Here is a 20,283-nt window from a genome sequence, read left to right as displayed (position 1 = left end):
TGGTTGACTTTTTTTTTTTTCGAAAACTGTCACGAGCCATTGATAAGGGCAAAGCAGTCCATACAGCCTACCTGGACTTGGCTAAGGCCAGAGTGGGGTATTGTGCCAAAGGCATCATAAATGAGCTCAACAGCTTAAACGTAAACCCTTATGTCACTAGATGGGTTGCAAACTGGCTAAAGGACAGAACCCATGAAGTTAAAATCGCTGGAGCAATGTCAGTCTCAAAGCCAGTCACAAGTGGTGTCCCACAGGGATCTGTCCTGGGACCCCTCTTGTTTGGCATTTTTCTCAGATGTTAAAGCAAACATGGGACTGTTGTGGCTGACCAAATTCGCAGATGGCTGCAAACTTGGAGCCATAGTCGATACACCAGCGGACATGTACATCCTACAAAAAGGCCTCACAGAAACAGACAACTGGTGCCGGAGTCACTGCCTTAAACTAAATGCCAAAAAATGTATAGTCATCCCCTTTGGGGGAAAACAAAGTACCCACAAATTATCAGACTGCAACCCACTGAGTAGAAAAAGCAATCTGAGACCTAGGGACCCAAGTCGACAGCGACCTCTCATTTGACACCCACGTTGCCAAAGTGGTTAGAAAAACATTCTACCTTGCACACCTCATGAATCAAAGGATGTTATTGTACCCCTATACTCCTCCCTCATCAGACCCATTGATTGAGTACAATGCCCCATTTGGTATGTACCTCACCCGGCATTTGCAACAGCTGGAGACCACAAGTACCTCACCAAGAGGATCAAGGGTCTCCAACATATGTCTTTTTCTGCCAGACTAAAACTTCAGCTCTATTCAGGAGCATACCACCTGCTCGGAGGTGATCTCTGCCTGACGTACAAGGCCATGTCCAATCCGGATCTGATGGACATGCTCCACCTCAAATCCAAATCCATCAGGGCCACGAGAGCTAAAGACTTGAACCTCGGCACAAGTATGAATAGGACATGCTGGAGGGATAGATTCATAACCCAGAGGCTTCCCATGCTTTGGGACAAGATCCCAGTTCATGTTAGGCAGAGCCCCTCACTGACTCCCAAGAGAAATCTTGATGAGTGGATGGGAGATCATAAGTTTACCCCAGGGGTCACATCTGTGTCACTGCTAGACAAGGGCACAGTAAACTAGTTCTGTTATATAAGGGGACCTTCATTGTCACTACTAGACAGAGGCACAGTATTCTAAATTTATTCTGTGCATTTTTGTACCATTTCATGGGGTGACAAAAGCCGCATCACTATGGCTAGGTTTACAAATGCCCCAGGGCAGATAGCCTAGTACTATACTATGAAATTCACCCTGGGATCACATCTGTGGCTCTGCTAGACAGTGGCACAGGAAAATAATTTTCTTGCGTGGTGCCAGCCAGGGTACCTTTTGGCTGGGCTTGTATATAGGCCCTAGGGCCAATAGCCTAGTACCTGTGATGCTTTTGGTTATGTGGTTTTCATGTTGGTGCTGCTACTAAATGTTGAACAAAACTGTGCAAATGTCACTTCACTCAAACATTTTGTTTGGACCTGAAAGATTTACTTTGTTGGCACACAATGAGTACCATTGAAGTAAAGGTACTCCTTTTGCTCTTTGGTTTTATCTGTGACCCCAACAAGAGTCTTTACAAAATGCTTTGCCTTCTCATGGCATTTTGCTGGTTGTGATGAATCCCTTTTTAAAAAGTGACCAGAGTTAAACGAATGTCTGTTAAGGACTTCAGAACCTGCTAGTATGCTGGCATTCTTCCCCGGGAAAGGTCAGTTTCTTGCCGCAAAGTACCACTTTCAAAAGAAGTGCTGAGGTTTATGGTGTGTAAATGATAGTGGTGTTGGGCTTTAATGGCACTTATTGTGGGCTTTGCATTTTGTCTTCAATCCTTCCATCTTAACAAAAGGTGTCCAGGCTGTAACATCTGCAGCCAAAGGTTAAACTCTAGTCTTGGTGCCCTTCATATTTGTTTCTAGAACACAAGACCTTTCTTTTCCGAACATGAGAGCCCCATCCTTTGACCTTGTTACCCTATTATCTACCTTTTTCTCCCTTCAGAGCAAAACTCTAATTTGCTTAGAATGTTTCCAGGGGCAGACCTTCAGAAATAGGTATTTAATGGAGGAGGTTTAGGTTGCTCATCAGTTGGATCTCAAAATTTGCAGTAGATCTCATCACAAAGGAGTTTAGGGAGTGTTTTTTCTCTGAAGGGGAAGTACTTCCAAGCCTTTCCACATTATCCTAGAGCTCTCCTAGTGTCAGTCAGTGTTGCTCCCTTTTGGCCTTGACAACATTGGTTCTCCCCCTTTCATTTTAAGGGCTATTGCTTAGTGGCTCATGAACGGTTTGCAATGTGCTGGACTTTGGCCAAAATGGGTCAGTTGATTGTGTGCTTGGTAAATTGTAGCTGGGTACTGGATAAGTCTGGATTGGGAGGTTGTGTATGGCCTAGTGGTAAAAAGCCCAGATTGGGGGGGGCTTAAATGCATAAACACTGACAGCTCTTATTGCTTGTGGGCTGTTTATATGCAAGTGTCTTGTGGGGGGGATTCCAACCTTCAGGTTGGATGGATGTTTGTTGGTAGGGTAGTTTAAAAAAATTGAGCACAAGCAGTAATTGCACCTTACAGGCCAGTAGTTCAATATTTGTTTTTTTTTTTTTTTTTTTTTTTTTTGAGATGGGTATTTAATTAGATTACAGCAGTCATTCTGCAGATTTTGGCTGCAGACAGTACTGATGTGCTTGCCTTTGGTTACAGGTTATGCCAACAGGCACGAGAGTCAAGTATTTGTATTGGGTAGCTGTTCTCAAACTAGTCCATGCCTGGGGTATCAAGATGCAGTGTTGAAGCATGCAGGAGCGGCGCCCTTTATATATTTGATGTAAAGTATGTGATTTTAGGTGCATTTTAGATTGGTATGCTTGAGCATAGAGTTGTGGTGTTCATGGGTAGGTACTAGGCTATTGGCCCTAGGGTCTATATAAGCCTAGCAAAAGGTACCCTGGCTTTCACCACCCAAGAAAATGATTTTCCTGGGCCCCTGTCTAGCAGTGCCACAAGTGTTCCCATGGGTGAATTTCCTGTTTCCCATCCAGTCAAGATTCATTTTGTGCTAATGAGCTTTGTTTCATATAGCTAGCTTCCAGTGTGTGATGTCTGGGACAGGAATATATCCTTCCAGCATGTTTTTATTGTGGTGATGTTTAGGACCCTAGAGCGTGCAGCTCTGAGGCATCAGCTCTGGGTTTGCCATAGCTGTGTTTGGGGGAGGGGGGTATTTGTTGGGGGTTTGGTATGTTACAAAGATTGCCTCTGGGTTGGGTATTGGTATGTTACGCAGGGATTGCCTCTGGGTAGGTGATATGCAACTAAAGCTGGAGTGTTTGACTGTGTAGGGCATCTGTTTTGAGGCCAGTAATCTTATGAGGTATTTCTGCGGCCTTTCCAGTTGAGGTCTTGCAAGGTACATACCAAAAGGGTGATTTACTCTATAATGGGTCTGAGTGAGTAGAGGGAAAACAATCCCCCCCCCCATTTTCCTGGATAAGAAACCTTTGCCACGTAGGATTTCCTGACTACTGTGGCATGTGTTTATCTGAGACTACTGTCCACCTGTGTCCCAAGGTCTTATTGCACTTTCAGTGTTGAGTAGACTACTGCCTGTGGGGCAATTAATGTGCACAGAGTTCTACCAAAAAGTGCACTTTTTGGCATTGAGCTTGAGGCCATGGCTTTGACTGTCTAGGAGACCCTTTGTAGGATGTCCACATTGTTAGGAGTTTCAATTATGGCTTCTACTTTGCAGTAATCTGTGCCTTCTGTTAGCTTGTACTTCAGAGTAGATCCCAAACAGGAGAGGATCCAGAACTGAACCCTGTAGTACCCCACTTGTCACTGGTCTGATTTGGAGTCTGCTACTTTGTGGGTCCTGTTAGTGTGCCAGTTGGCAACCTGTCTTGTGACAAACTCGCTAAACTAGGTATAAATCCTTATCTAGAATTCTAGAGTGGGGGTGGTGTCGAGCCTTGGTGAGATCTAGATAGGCTGTGTGAACCACCTTGCCCTCGTATGGCTTTGGTAACTACTTCAAAGAAGTTTCAGGTTTAGGAGACTTGTGCCTTTTACAAACCTGAACTGGGTGGTGTCAGAGTTTTGAGATTACCCATGTCTTAAGTTCCATGGCCTTGCAGACAGGTTCGTCAGACTAATGGGGTGGACGTTCCTGAGGTCTGTGGTGGATCCTCCTTTGTGAAGTGGGATAACCACTGCTACATGTACTTAACTGGGGTGCCAGTTCTGTAGTTAATGTAGAATGCAGCCTGGGATGTTGTCCAGTCCTGTGGATGCTGTTGGCTTTGGATAGTGTGGCTTTTACCTGTGCAGTCATGATTACAGGAACTTTGCATTCTTCTGGTATAAAGAAGAGTGCTCTAGGGGGTGAGGAGGGGGTTAAAGTAGCAATGAACACATCTGCTAGGATGTTGGCAATATCGGTTGGTTCTGTATTAATGCCATTGTGCTGCAACTCTGAGCAGATCTGAGTGTTGCCATTGAGATTCTTGACATGGCTGTAGAATGCTTTGTGGTTGTCTTTAGGAACATTTTTCGTAACTAGCTTTGGAGGATTTTAAGGGATCTTTCTCTTTTTGCAGGAGGTTTTTGTAGAGTTTTATGGCGGGGGACCACCAGATTGGCTTATGGAGGATAGCATCTTGGTTCTATTGGGGACAGATCATGCACTTGTGTAAGTGCTTGTAAAGTGGATTTGTGTAGGATTTAGTAAGGTGTCGTAAAGTTTGCCACTGTTATGGAAGTTGGCTTTGGAGAAATTTTTATGGTTTCCCTAATGGGTGGGGGCAGGATGTGGATGTCTAGGGAGATTGGCTTGTGGTTGGATCTGACTGAGGAATTCTTTGGTGTGGAATGATGGTCACCCATGTTGGTAATCTGGTCTAAGATATTGCTGCCCCTGGTGGGGGTGTGGATAGTTTATCCAAGGTATAGCTTTCCCAGTTAAGGTAGTTGAAATTTCCCATTATTGAGGTGTGCAACCTATCAAGAAATGAGTGGGAATCCTGGGGGGATCTGTAGCAAGCTACAGTTTGGATTGCAGTCTTGCCCATTTGCACTTGGATAATCCTGTAGGTGTAGATATCCTTAATGAATATGGACACTCCACATTTAGCATTTTGGTCCAAGTTAGGTGGCTGAAAGGTATGGTTCATAGGCTAGTACTAGGCTAACTGCCCTTGAGCCATTTTGAGCCTAGCCAGTTATCCCCTGTGAGATTTAAACCCTGTACCTTGTGTTTGTAAGGCAAACACCTTAACCATTAGGCCATCATGGTTCTCCTAATGGTATGTTGGCACATGCTGTAGGCAGAAGTTTCTCAGCAGGCTGCTTAAGAGTTGTGGGTTTGGGAGTACGTTTCATTGCTCAGTCTTTAGCTGGGAGGTCTGAAGTGTTTAATTGGGTGCAATTAAATTGAAGGTTTGGCAACTAGCTTTGACTAGCGGGAAGGCTGGTGTATAGTAGTGCTTGACAATGAGCAGTGCAGGGGATAAATCCTAGAAGATTGGATGTGTAACGAAATGTTCCTTAGTTATGCGAGTGTTCACTGTTCTCGTAACATGTATGAGCAACAGCCAGAACTGTTTTACTGTGGTAGTTACTGTCACCATTAGGTTTCCACTTGTCAAACCCTTGGAGAGACTGACAAAAGGGTAAGTATATTGCTGTGGAGAAAAGGAAAGTGAAGGTAAGGTGCACATGAGAAAGCCAGGTTAGTCAAAGCCTTCATCTTGAATAAAGCAAGGGGCATGTGAGCATTTCAATAGGGTGGCCACAAGTTCGGTATGCTAGCTGGAGTCGTGGGATTCTGTAATTTTTCCCATAAAAATTGGGGCTGTGAGTCTGCCTGGGGGGGTGCAGTTTTGGCTAGGTGGAAGTCTCACCAGTGCATGGCATGTGAATCGCCCGACTGAGGATTTTTCTGTTTGCAAGCTGTCAGAGGTTCTCAACCACCCCAGATGTTGTGGGTTTAAGTTACTTCTGCTCACCAGCAAGATGGTGTGCAAGTGAATGGCTGAGGACCTACCTTGACAGGAGGCAGCAGTTATAAGAAGACTCTGCAAAGGGTTTTTAGAATACTGGGAGGTTAAGAATTTGGTGAAGGAACTGAAAGGTAAGGGGAATGTTGAACAATGAATTGGGTAGGCTAGAAAAAGGTTCCATCATTCATTCTGCTTCCAAGAGCATTTGGGGTTGCCATTAAGACATCAAGCAAGCTTTGCATTAAGTCTTTGGCACTGTCATGTGAATAACTGTACAAATAGTGCAGATGCTTTCAGTTTTGCTGGTGCAAGAGGAGGGGAAATGGCAAAGGCATCTTTCAGCCTTTTGCCTGGTTCACCCAAAGACTACAGTTTGGATATGGTATTTGATTTTGCATGTGCAGGTGATGAGGGGGCCAGTGGGCAGTATGGTAGGTTGTGCACCACTTTCATTTGGTGGTGTAAAGATTGTGGGAGGATTAGTTGTGGAGTGAAAGGAAATGGGTCATCAGTCTTGGAAAGGCCTTTACCTGGGCATTAAGGAGAGGGTCTGCCAACAAGTTGCTATTTGGTGTAGGATTTGACTGTTCATACTGCTGATTAAGTAAGTTTCTGTGCTGTGGCAATAACTAAACAGTTGCTGGAATTAAGTCTCTTAATTTTGCATGCGAGGTAATTCCAGGAAAGAACTTTTTTGCACACCTTTGGAATGTTCAGATGCTGTTGGCATCTTGGGGAATACTTTGAAGTGAGCTGGTTTAGTCAAGCATGAGGTGCAGGATGGTAACATTGGGGAATGATTACCCATCGTGGAAATAACTTTCTAGTGGCTGAGTTCATGGAGAAAGATGAGAAACGAGTGCTGGTACCACTTCAAATGATTTGAGGGTGGGAGCCACTGCTGAGCAGGCACTGGCACTTTTGTATAGTGCATGTTGACTGTAGCTTGGTGGCATAGTCCTTCCTCGTTTTGCAGCAGAGTACCACATTGTGCACCAGGAGAGGACGAGATAATTGTGGCTAATGAAATTTTGAATTTGAGGGCATGCATTTAGTGCCCCCTTGGTATACCTGGGGAGCAGATCAAGGGGAAAGGTTGAATATGCCAAACCCTAGCAGGCCTGGCACGGGAATTGGTAGCATTGACTTGGTACGTTATTTGGTGCGCAAGCAGGTCCATTCTTCCCAGTCGTGAATTGTATTTGTGCTGACTGAGGTGTACTGCATGAAACAGTAAAGGCAAGCTAGTGAGATGTAGCCAGGTACGTCCCTCATTCATTGCTGACTGTGCTTTGGGATAAGCTGCAGTGATTCTGCAGCAATGGCTTTCCATTTGGGATGGAGGTGCACCACTTGCACTTCACTGAAGGAAGTAGAAAAGTGGATTGAGCAGGTTTGCCTCTGAGGATGCTGGTCTAGGGTTGTACAATATAGAAGTTTGGAGTGGCTGTATCTGTTTGGTAGTGGGAAAAGATGAAATTTATGTGCCAGAGGAAAAGGTAAGAACAGGACACATGGGTGGGGGGTTGGGAAAAGGTAAGAACAGGACACATGGGTGGGGGGTTCCTCATCATCTTTGGCTCTACCATCTGTAGACCAGGTGGCCTCAAGGGAGTTGTCTGTATTGGTCAGCCTGCAACTTTTGTAGGGCTGGATATAAACAGTCCTGCTTGTTTACATTTTGGGTGATAGCTGTGCATGGAGTTGGCCTTCCAGAAGTTTCTGCCATGCCTACTTCTAAAGAATTTTCATCAATCAAGCAGGAATAACTTTACAATAAACACATGGCTGCAGCCATTTAATCCATCTGGTGTCTGTGTTTTTATTTTTTTATAGAGGCTGTTGGCGGTTTCTCTTGGGCTGTGTACATGCCCATTCTTTTACTTTGGATCAGGTACGTAAAACTAGATGCATTTTTTCAACTGTAATCCTGACAAGCATGTTTTCCCTAGTTATAGCTGTAGGGATTTCAGACCCAGGAATATAAAGCCACAACTGCAGAAGATTGTGTACTTTCAATTTGTGTGCTTTGCAACTGAAACCTTCTCTGGCTTGATGCAGGTACCAAGAAGGGGGAGGTTTAACTCTATGCTCAGTTGCCAGGCTGTAATGCAGCCCCAGTACTGTCCAACATTAGAACCCAACTCAAGCCCATGGACCCCCAGCAAGCCTATCCTTTTACGGATAGGTTGCCCTTCCGAAGGGATTTTGCAGGCCTCTAGGTCAGCTGTAAAACTGCTGGGTTATGATCCTGTTCCAGGTACTGGCTCCCCCCAACCCCCATGCAGAGTACTCTTAAGTTTTCGTTAAGACCAAAGATTTCTTTGTTCTGTGGCACTTTTCCAGAACATGTAGTGGTGATCCATTATATTATCCTTGGAGGCAAATGTAGGAGCTACACCAAAGAATGCATTCCAAGGAGGCAGATACAGCAGGGTGTAGTACTTGTCCACTTGTCTTGGAATTGTCAGACTAGTTTTTTTCAGAAGCACACAAATGGAAGTGGATTGTGCTAAATTATAAAGTTACTTCATTTTAACTTTGGTATAGCAGTGTCTACAATGCTGTAGATGCATTTGATTGATGTGATGCTACTTGTATTTAAATGCGCATCTTGGCTGAAGTTGTAAACCTTTCACCTAAATGTACCCCCATATGTTTTGTACATCTTACAAGGTTCTACAGAGGTTAATGGGGGTCAGTATGTTATGAGTTGTCCTAAAAAGCAGGGTTACTTGTGCAGAAAGAGACACCATCCCCAAGGATGAAAAGTCCCTTTTTAAAAGGAAAAAGATGAGGACAACTCCATCTAAATGGCAGCTGTGGCTACAGACCATTCCTGCAAAGGTGAGTGAGGGATTCAAGAAAATTTCAGACAAATTGGTTTTGGCTCGAACTTTTAACCCTTGCAATTCAACTCTACTCAAATGGCTTGGGTAAGAATAATGCAGAACATGCTGCAGAAACAAGGGGCAATGGGGAGCCATAGGTGTACTGAAGGCTGCAGTTCCAAGTCCAGATTCTTCGGTGTCCCAATTTCAATGGGGAATCTGTTGGGTGTTGACCTTCAGTCCTCTTGGTGTGCCCAAAAGCTTTTATGCTGAAACTTAATGCATCCGTGGTCTATTCCAGACCAAATGGCGTACATGTTAAATGTCTAGGTGATTGTCTTCTGTGGGTCTTCAGGAAGACCATAAAGGTTCTTGTGTGGTCTGCATAAATTTGGATTTGATAGCAAAGGAGTTGAGGTCGTAATCCTGATTTCCCCATGCATTGCTACAGTGAGCTCTTTGATGCATCATTCATGGTGACGTACCAACTCTGGGGGGGGGGGGGGGTGCCTAAGGAACACTTGTGTGTTAAAGTGCACACACTGGAGCATGCCTCCCAGTACTTGACGGTTGAGTTTGGAAGAATAATGGTCATCCCAGATAACAGGAATTCCTACCTTGATAAAAACTCACTTCTGGTACACAGAACAGACTTAAAATTGTCACCACTTAACATGCTCAAGGTGTTAGTCTAGGGATTCAAGAAACCCTGAGGATTGTTTGGCAGTGCCACTATGTTGCACCCTCAAAATGAGGAACATCCTATTGTGCAGAATTGCCTTTCTGTTGGTAACTGGCCACAGATTACCTCTTAAGGTAGTATGTCAAATAGTAAATGCTGGTTTGTCACAGGATGGCAGCAGATAACCTACTGATATGTGATCCTATCTCGCCTACATTCTGACTGATGGGTTCGGAGCCGATCCCTCTGCTCCGACTCGGCACGCTTATGCTATAGAGCGAGGCCTCTAATTGGCCGAGCTATCTTTATCCCAGGATGCACCACCACTAATCCCCCAGATCTCATTTGCCGCTATCAAGCTTAGACGTGGTCTCAACATTGGCTGGGCTAAGTACTAGTTATTAGGCTTTTTCCTGTCAAATTTCCTTTCCTTGAACCCAAAAGCTGTTTTAACAGCTATTGTTGATATATTAGTGTGTTTGGCGAATTTGTGTTACTGGTTTCGTAAAACTTTTAGTCGGGGAAGGTTTCCCGTTTCAGTTAGAGGGGCCTTCCCCTGTTACTTTACTGTTTGTGTAATTTCTTGGGTCAAGTACCCGTTTAAGTTAGAGGGTCTTGACTCCCTCTTACTTTTTTCTGTCGGTATACTGTTTGCTGTTAGTGTTTAAAATAAATATATATATATATATATATATATATATATATATATATATATATATATATAATATATTTTTTTGTTAAAATTGTATTGACTAAAAGTTTAGTGTGTTTTTCACTTTTGTGGGTTCTTTGGCAGCTGTGGAGGTGTTGGGGTCGGGCCCGACCCTTGCTCCAACTCCGGGTCTTGGGTCGGAGTTCAGTACACGGACTTCTTTCTTCGGCCCTGGGGGGGGAGGCTTCGGGATTGATGCTCTCGGTCCCAAGTCTCCCTCTCGGTGCGGCGGGAGTTCTGTCCACTGTCATGGCCATGGAGGTGGGACCCTCCCAGGATTCTGGTGGTCCCACCTTCAGGGCTATGAGGAGCGCTTTAGCCAAATCTTCCTTGGCTACCTCCATGGTTTCCCCAGCTACCTCCCTGCATACGGAGACTGGGTCGTTGGCAGTCCCCCTAGACAGCAGAGCCCCAGGGCCTCAGGTTACCCCCGCAGGGGTTTCTCCCCCTCCTGGAGGTCCTTCTGAAGCCTCTTTGGAAGAACCTCCCAGGAAAAGGTCGTGCAAGAAGAGGAAGCACGTTGACTCCCCTGATGAGTCTTTGACATCCGACACCAATCGCGATGATGCAGAGGGGTCCCCTAAGTCATCCTCGGATGATGTCTCCTTTGCAGACATCCTGGAAGCCCTAAAATGAGGCGGCTGGCAGTCCAAACCTCCCTCTGCTGATGAGTCGGTGTTCCTGAAGGCCTTCGGGGCTCAGCCGTCCGCCTCCTGGGTGTCTCCGCCCTTCGAGCTCTTGGATTTGATGTCGAAGGGCGTGGGAGCACCCAGACTCTGTGGAACCGGTGCATGCTCGTCCGAACAAATTTCTCTCTGCCCCCCTGATAGTTCCTTACTAAAGGTGTGGCTGTAGATGCTTTGGTTGTGGCATCTGCTACCCAGCAAGATGTAGCAGAGGCTTCTACGTCCGTCCGTCCTAATAAGGAGTCTAGGAGCATGGATCGGTACGGAAAGCGCACCCTTAGTTCAGCGGCCTTTACACTGAGGTCCTTGAACTACCTGACGCACTTTACCAGATTTCAGAGGGATCTGATTAAGGAGCTATCAGATACCCTCTTGGGTAACCTGCCTGAGGAGCTGGCAGCTGGCTACGATGTCGTCCATTTCGAACTCTTCCATGAGGCTCATTTCGTATGCGGCCGAAGGGGCGAGTAGAGCAGCGGGTACAGGCATGTCTCTACGGAGACAAGCCTGGCTCCGCCTGTGTCATTTCGCGGAGGCCTTTAAGTCTTCATTTGCCGACGCCCCCTTTGATGGGTCCTCCCTGTTTGGACCCAAGGTAAAAGACACTAACCCACTGTGAACAGGAGAGTAAGACGCCGTCCCAGAGGTGGCAGAGGCCCTCGCAACACTGGAGACCGCGAGTCCTTTCGTGGCTCTTCAGCCTTTCATAGTCCCTGAGGGATTGCCCGGCTGTGCTACTCCGGAGCCAGTCGGGGGGTAGTTTCTCGAAGCACCTGAAGGCCTGGGAAGGGATCACTCAGGACCAATGGGTGCTTCGGATTATAGCCGGAGGTTACTCCATCCCATTCTCTCACCCCCCCCCCCTCAGTTCAAAAAAATCCTGGACCGCCACCCAGTCAACAGGATACCGCAGCCTCAGAAGTTTCAAAGCTGCTGCAAAAAGGAGTCCTCCAACCGGTCCCCGCAGACTCTGATTAGGGACTTAAGATTCTTTTTGGTGCCAAAAAAGACCGGGGACTTGAGGCCCATTTTGGACCTAAGCATCCTAAACCGTTCAGTCAGAATGTCAAAGTTCCGAATGGTCACTCTACAAACCATTCTCCCATTGTTGAAGGGTGGTGGATGTGCTCCATAGATCTCAAGGACATGTATTATATCAGGATACATCAAACGTCCAGGAGACATCTACACTTCAGCCTAGGAGGCAGTCATTTTCAGTTCCGTGCGCTGCCCTTTGGTCTTGCCACTGCTCACCTGAGAAGTCTAGGATTCCAGGTGTTTCCGTACCTAGACGACTGGCTCCTGCCACTTCAAGCATCTACTTCTGCGGAGCCTACAAGCCACTATATCACTGGGCAGTTCCCTTGGAATCACCTTCAATTGGCCAAAGTCTGTGTTGCGGCCATCTCAAAGAATAAGATTCATAGGGGTAGAGAGAGACTCAAACCAAATGCGCGTCGATCTACTTACAGACAGAATTCAAACCATACAAAATCAAGTTCGAGCCTTACTCCCCAGGTCCAAAGCCCCAGCCAGAATGGTCCTGCAGCTATTGGGATCAGTCTGCCACAGTTCTGCTAGTTCCCTTGGCAAGGTTGCACATGAGAATCCTCCAGTGGCTTCTTTCAACTCGGTGGTCCTTTCAGGAACTCCCTCCATCACCTCATATGGATCACGGAATCTTGCAAACGGGACCTTCGCTGGTGGCTATTGCCCTCCAATTTGGATCAGGGACGACCCTTTGTTCCTCCTCCGGCAGTCACTTTGACCTCTGACTCCTCCCAGATGGGGTGGGGGGGGCATTCCCTGGGCAGGTCAGTCCAAGGCAAATGGCACCCGGAACAGACTCCTCTTCATATCAACATCCTAGAAATGAGGGCAGTACTCCTGTCCCTTCAAGCCCTTCACGATTATCTCCCTCAGGGTGTAATTGCTGTTCACTCAGACAACATGTCAGTTGGTACCTGAACAAACAGGGAGGGACCAGATCCTATCCTCTTTGCAGAGAAGCCATGAGAGTTTGGGAATGGGCAGTCTCGACCAAACGCTTCCTAGTGGCTACTCACATACCAGGCAAGTCCAATGTCATAGTCAACAGATTGAGCAGAACCATCCTCTCTCCACGAATGGTCTCTGAATATGACAGTTGCAAGTCAGATTTTCAGCGAATGGGGAGTTCCGTGTTGCGACCTGTTTGCACTTCGCATTCAGAGGAGTCGCGAAGAATTTTCTCCCTAACCCCGGCTCCGGGGAAGAGCCCCATGGACGCATTAGTCCATCCTTGGCCCACCGGCTTACTTTATGCCTTCCCTCCGGTTCCTCTCCTCCCCAGGGTGATTCAAAAGGCATCTCTCTTAGAAAGCAAAATGATCTTAATTGCTCCTTACTGGCCTCGTCAAGTGTGGTTCCCCTATCTTCGGAAACATGCTCTGGAAGGTCCATGGTTCCTGGACCAGGTCCCAGACCTACTGATTCATCAGTCGGGACTATTCCACCAGTCCCTACACACCTTAAAATTGACGGCCTGGCTCCTCCTCTTCCGACGATAGTCAGGAGTCGCACTGGATCCAGGTGTTGTGCACATATATTATCTTCAGCCCATAAGTCTGCTACAAAGAAACTGTATTCTAGCAAATGAAAAAGGTTTGCTATTTGGGCTCAACTCGGGCCTGGACCCCATTTCTATTTCTGTGGCAGAAGTACTAAAATTTCTGACCTCTCTTTTCAATCAAGGCTCTTCAGTTGCTACCATCAAAGTACAATTGGCAGCAATTTCTAATTTTCATGAATCCATAGACCCACCTTTAATGAGCAACAGATTGTGTAAGACCTTCTTGAAAGGTGCTGCTCTATTAAGACCTCCGATTTCTCATCCTGCACCTCCATGGGATCTGTATATAGTGTTGCGTGCCTTGACTTCTTTCCCCTTTGAACCGGCAGCTACCTGTGATCTAAAGTTTCTATCATGGAAGACAGCCTTTCTAGTGGCGATTACTTCAGCCAGAAGGGTTTCAGAACTTCACGCTTTCAGTGAAACCCCCGTACTTGGTTTTTCATACAGAGTATCCCTCAGACCAAATCCTTTTGTTCCTAAAGTTTGTTCTACTTTGTTTACAACAATCGTTAGAGCTTCCAGTTTTTTTTTCCCAAAATACCAACAAAGCGGAGTTTATATTCCACACTAGATGTCCAGACCGTTGCGTTTTTATTTAGATAAGACCAAACAAACAAGGAAAACAGATCAGTTGTTTGTATTCTTTGCAGAAAACAAATTGGTTAACGCTGTCACAAAGGTCACTATTGCCAAATGGATCAGGGACTGTATTACTCTAGCTTATATTTATTCTAACAGAGCTTACCACCTCTGTCAAGGCTCATTCTACAAGGGCTATGGCTACTTCGGTAGCATTTCATTCTAAGCTTGCTATTGGTGACATTTGTGCTGCTGCTACATGGTCTTCCCCGCACACCTTCATTTCCCACTACAAATTAGATGTGGCATCTAGAGGACTAGCTTCATTTGGTTCCACAGTGCTCAGGAGTGTTTTCCAATGAGCCACCCGGGATTTAGGTGCTAGGGACGCTGTCCCGTCAGTCAGAATGTAGGTGAGATAGGATCACAACATCTTTTAGTTATGTACTCACCATAACTTCAGATGTTTGGGATCCATTTCGCCTACATTCCTAATAACCCACCCTCCTTCCCTCTTCCTTGAAGATCAGAGGATATCAGAAGGTCCGAATCCTGTTTCATCTTGAAACATCTAACAATGTTATATAAACAAGTTGTGCATGTGTGCATGAATGCAGACAAGATCTGGGGATTAGTGGTGGTGCATCCTGGGATAAAGATAGCTCAGCCAATTAGAGGCCTTGCTCTATAGCATAAGCTTGCAGAGTCTGAGCAGAGGGATCTGCTCCAAACCCATCAGTCAGCATGTAGGAGAGATGGATCCCAAACATCTGAAGTTATGGTGAGTACATAACTAAAAGTTAACTGCATAGGTTAGGCCTTTGACTTTAATTCCTCTCTAGCCCAGATTGTACTTTCCCTTTTGGATAGGGAATAGCTGGTGATCCTACCCAGGTGGACCTGGTGACCCAATGTGAGGACACATTGTTACTCTTGCAGTGCCAAATGCTACCTTGGTGGCAGTCATGTGCTAATGACCATTTTCTAGGCTGTCTTGAGGGACCTTGGAAAGTGGAGGTAACCACACGTGTCTTAAAACTTAAACTGCTTTGTCAACTTTAATCCATCGAACACTGCAATTACTGCAGCTTACAGAAGCCTACAAACTGACTTCTCTACCCACTCCTCATGTTTAGCGACTTTTGCAAACAGATGGTTGATGGCTTTCTAGCATTCTTTAGGTGGTAACTGAAAGGTATAGTCAAAGTGTAAGTTTTCATATTCTTGTAATCTTTCACAACCTTTCTCAGACCTCTTGGTTATCGCTGGTATTTTTACTAAAATTGCTGCCAGTTGGCATTTCTCCCTTTTGACCGTCTTTGCTACCCTTGTTGGTATCCCCCTTGGGTTTTTTTTCCTTGTTGTGAGTTCTGTTTTACATATAGAATCCTTTAGTGTTAAGTTGTCATTCTCGCCTTCGTTCTTGCTGGATGGGTTCGGAGATTATCCTATATTATAGCTAGAGAGCTATTTTTACCGGCTCGAGGAAGCCCTCTATCCCACAATACCATGCGCTAACTCCCCAGGTCTCATTTGCCGCTTCGCTGCGAGGTTGCGTTTTTTTACCAGCTCAGGTCAGTAAAAGGAATTTCAACAGTTTCTATTTTATGAGGTAGTTTGTAGCAATAACCCACACCTGGGTGTGGGTAATGCTAAATTTACCCAAGGTTGGCGTGGTTTGGTCCCGAGGGCGAAGCTATTACTATTACTTTTCTTTAATGGGATAGTATAATGCCTGTTTGCTGCCCTTCCGCAGGTGTCTGGCATTGGTGGCAGTTCTGATGTACTGCGCACCTGCGCAGTACATCAGAGCTGTGGGCAAAAGCAACGGAGAAAGCAAGATCTCTGTTGCTTTTTTTTTAGTGTTTCGCTATGTTAAATGAGTTTAACATAGCGAGACAGTTTTAAAATAAGCACTGGAGATATCCGTTGCTTATTTTAAAACTGTCTCGTTATGTTAAACTCATTTAACATAGCGAAACACTAAAAAAAAAAGCAACAGAGATCTTGCTTTCTCCGTTGCTTTTTTTTAAAACACTGTCTCGCTATGTTAAATGGGTTTAACATAGCGAGACACCTTTAACATAAGCAACGGAGATCTCCGTTGCTTATTTTAAAGCTGTCTTGCTATGTTAAACCCATTTAACATAGCAAGACAGTGTTTTAAAAAACCGAGTTATACTAATGGAAAAAAGTCCAGGCGACCGGACCTTTTTCTATTAGTATAACTCTATTTACAACGGGAACGCTGGCCAGTCAGCGTGCACGTTTTGGGGGGGCGGGGGTCATGGTATAATAGGTTATTTTCCCTACTTTTGTTCCCTATCAATATTACTTAATGGTGTTTGTTTCATAAGCCCTTCCCACCCCTGTAGTTAACTTTTATAAGGCCTACAGGCTTTAGTTTTTCTGTTTACTCACCCCTGTGTGTGTTTAGTCAGCCCCCTCATCTCCCCCTTGTGTGTGTGTGCTGATTGAGTGACTGTCTTTAGGGCAATGTCCAAAGATGTTAAGGTCTCGGGATTCAAGAAGTGACTCATGCTGTTAGAAAATGTCTGACAGACTCACTTGTGTCTATTGCTTGGGGCCTTTACACCTGCAGGACTCTTGTTCCGTGTGTCACGGATTTAGTGCAGGAAAGACGTAAAGCTCATTTTAAAGGGCTTGTTAAAGCCTGATGACTCCCCGTCCAAGTCTGGCTTGGAAGTCATCAAAAACCGCCAAACCCTCTGCTCCAGCTTCTGAGCAGAGGGCTGGTGTTGAGACTGCTCCGACCTCTGTTCCCTCTGGCTTGCCCACGTTAGAGCCAATACCTCCTCCTTTGGCTCCGGTGTAGTCGGCTCCGACCCTTTATTGGTTCCGTCCGTGGAGAGGTCCAGGCGCCAGGACTCCCACTCTCCCTCTTGGAGCTTCAGCTCTGGTTAGTTCAGCCCAGACATTCTAGGAGCCTTCTCTTGTCTGTTCCGGGGGTGGTTCTGGCCTCTTCAGAGCCGGGGCTACCTTTGGTGTTTGATAGGGGAGCCTTCAGGGTGATTGTGCTGGACCCAGTGTCCACTCCAAGGTTAAGTTCTGCAGCTCCTCCCTCTGTAGTGCCTGTTACAGTTTCTGGCCACCCTCCTATACCTGACAGCAGAGATCCAAAGTGTAGGGTATTACTTTGGGTGTCCTGAGGCCTCCCCTGAAGTTTCAGGGGAACCACCTAGGAAAGTGCAAGAGGAAGCATATGGACTCCCCCAAGTCTTATGTCTGACACTGACTTGGATGAGTCTGAGGGTTCCCCCCAGATCCCCCTTTGAGTGTCTTTTTCAGACATCCTGGAGATCCTAAGAGGGGAAATTGGTCCACTCTCCTTCAGAGGACGAGTCGGTTTACCTTAACTCCTTTGGATCTCGCCCTTCCACTTCCTGGGTGTCTCCCCCTTTCGACCCACTAATTGAGGTAGTGGCTAGAAAGGCATGGGCAGCTCCTGATTCAATGGAACCTACCCCTAGGAGGCCTTCTAAATTTATTTCTGCACCGGACGACAAATCCTTTGTCACCAAAGGTGTTTCAGTTGATGCTATGGTGGTTAGCAGCAGCCACTAAGAAGGAATAGCTGATCCTTCTGTATCTGTTCATCCTAACAAGAGTCCAGGACCATGGGCAGGTACGGCAAGCGGACCTTTGCCTCAGTGACATTTTCTATGCGATAACTGTCATTTCACCTGCCTTCAGAGACTTGCTCACAGAGCTGGGTTAAACTGTACAGGATCCTTCTGCTGCGGGGTATGACAAAACTCAAGCTGGCTACCCTGAACTCTAACTCCATGTGGCTAATCTCTTGTGCATCCGATGGAGTGAGTAGGGCCGCTGGAACAGGCGTTGCGTTGAGATGTCACACTTGGATGTGACTAACTTTGCCAACTCCTTCAAGGCATCCTTCAACACCCCTTTGACTGTTCGGAATTGTTCTGGCCTCGGGAAGAATACCCTCACCAGATGCGAGCAAGATGGTAAGACTCTCTGCCATGGGAGTCGTTTTTTCCACGCCTTCTAGACCTTATCCTAAAGGACAGAGGGGTGGAAAGATGTAGTTACGCAAACCACAGGGAGTCGCACCTGCTGCACATGGTGAATTTCCCCCTAGAGGCAGGGAAGGAATAAGACACCGCCCCAGGGGCAGAGGGGGTCCACAGAACCAGGGTTCCAGGGAATCTTTCCCTGACCAACCCTTTCAACATCCCTGGGAAGCTGCCCGCCTTCAGAGGCAGTCGGGGGAAGATTATCTCTACCCAGAAGCCTGGCAATCAATCTCCCAAGACACATGGGTACATAAGATCATATCCGAGGGTTACAAATTCCTTTCACTTTCCCTCCGGTACAACCGCCAAAACCCCTACCAGATGTACCACCTGCACAAAGGGGTCAGGCTCGGCTAGAAATAAAGCTGTTGGAGTCATCCAGGCAGTCCCAGCAGATCAGCTAGGATCTGGAATCTACTCTAGATTCTTTTTGGTACCAAAAAAGACAGGTTAGAGATCCATTTTGGACCTCAGCAGGTTAAACTATGTACTAAAGACAAAATTTTGGATGCTAACACTGCAGTCCATTCTACCCTTTTTTGGGCAGAGACAACTGGATGTGCTCAGACCTCCAGGACGCATACTACCACATAAAAATACATAGGTGCACCAGGAGGTTTCTGCTTCTGGCTGGGAGTAGTCATTTTCAATTCAGGGCCCTGCCCTTTGGTCTCACCACAGCCCCCCAGGTGTTCAAATGTTTGGCAGTGGTCACGGCTCACCTGAGACTGAAAGGATTCCAGGTGTTTCCATACTTGGACGACTGGCTCATTTCTGCTACCACCAAACAGGATCTCATAATGGCCAGGGATTACACTATCCAACTTTGCAACAGCCTGGGTATTTCTATAAAGTTTGCAAAGTCCTCCTTGTCGCCTTGTCAATGTATAAACTTTATAGGCGCCGTATTAAACACCACAGAAATGTCTGCAACATTACCACCTCAGTGACAGACATAAGGCGGAATGTTCAGCTGCTGTTTCAGCCCAGCAGAGTCCAAGTCAAGCTAGTATTGAAAGTGTTGGGCCTCATGGCGGCGATTCTTTTACTTCCATTAGCCTGCTTCCACATGAGACTCCTTCAGTGGATGCTGTTTTCTCAGTGGTCCGTTAAACAGCTTCCAATGACCCACAACATTTTGATAACATCTTGCAAGAAACATCTCTCCTGGTGGATGGTTTCCCCTCAGCTTTTTCAGGGCACACCCTTTGTTCTCCCCCCTCCAGTTGCCATTGTTCCAACAGATGCCTCCCTGATCAGGTGGGGCAGCATTATCAGGGTAGGGCACTTGGCAACAGTCAGAATGCCACCTGCACAATGAGGGCAGTGCTTTTGACGTTGCAGGCCCTTCAAAGCTCTCTTCCCACTGGGACTATAGCAATTCAAATGGACAATGTCTGTGGTGTGGTACATAAACAAGCAGGGCGGAACAAGGTCCTACCTACTTTGGCAATGGGTGATTTTCATCTCAACGGTTTCTGATAGCAACGCACATCCCCAGGAAGTCCAAAGTCAGATTGAGCAGAGCTATCCTCATGCCTCGCGAGTGGTCTCTAAATCAGGTGGTAGTAGATGGAATTTTTCGGAAGTGGGGCCAGCCTTGCGACCTTTTCACAACTCCGCAAAACAGTAAGTGCCTCGACTTCACACTTTTGCCTCTACTAGGGCAGCCCCTCGGACACTCTTGTTCACATTTGGCCCCGGGGTCGTCTTTATGCCTTTCCTCCCTTTCCATTGATCTCGCAACTAATTCAGAAAGCAACCGCATTGAGATCCAAAGTGATCCTCATTGCCCCGTTTTGGCCTCGACAAGTTTGGTTCCCGTTCCTGCACAAATACCTACTGGAACAGCTTTGGCATCTGGAACCCCTTCCAGATCTGTTGACCCACCTCACGGGCAAGCTGCATCAGTCTCTACATTACATCAACCTCGCAGCTTGGTTGCTCCACTTCCAGCCATAACCAGGCTTCCCCTTATTTCTCCTCCTGTTCATGATATCCTTCTGGCTTCCCATAAGTCCAATACTAGGAAGACTTGTGCGAGTAAATGGAAGTTTTTC

The 20,283-nt window shown here is 46.4% G+C and overlaps 1 long non-coding RNA gene across 1 annotated transcript; it reads left to right on the top strand.

Moving 5' to 3' along the window:
- Positions 1–5,251: 5,251 nt before the first annotated feature.
- LOC122805496 lies at positions 5,252–7,864 on the top strand. Its single transcript, XR_006365373.1, has 2 exons — positions 5,252–7,557; positions 7,595–7,864. It is a non-coding gene; the product is annotated as an uncharacterized LOC122805496 (long non-coding RNA).
- The last annotated feature ends 12,419 nt before the right edge of the window (positions 7,865–20,283 follow it).

The sequence above is a fragment of the Protopterus annectens genome, chromosome 6.part1 (genome assembly GCF_019279795.1).
Source record: "Protopterus annectens isolate FY-2018-M chromosome 6.part1, PAN1.0, whole genome shotgun sequence".
Taxonomy (NCBI): Eukaryota; Metazoa; Chordata; order Ceratodontiformes; family Protopteridae; genus Protopterus; species Protopterus annectens.
This window is presented reverse-complemented; position numbering and strand designations above follow the sequence as displayed.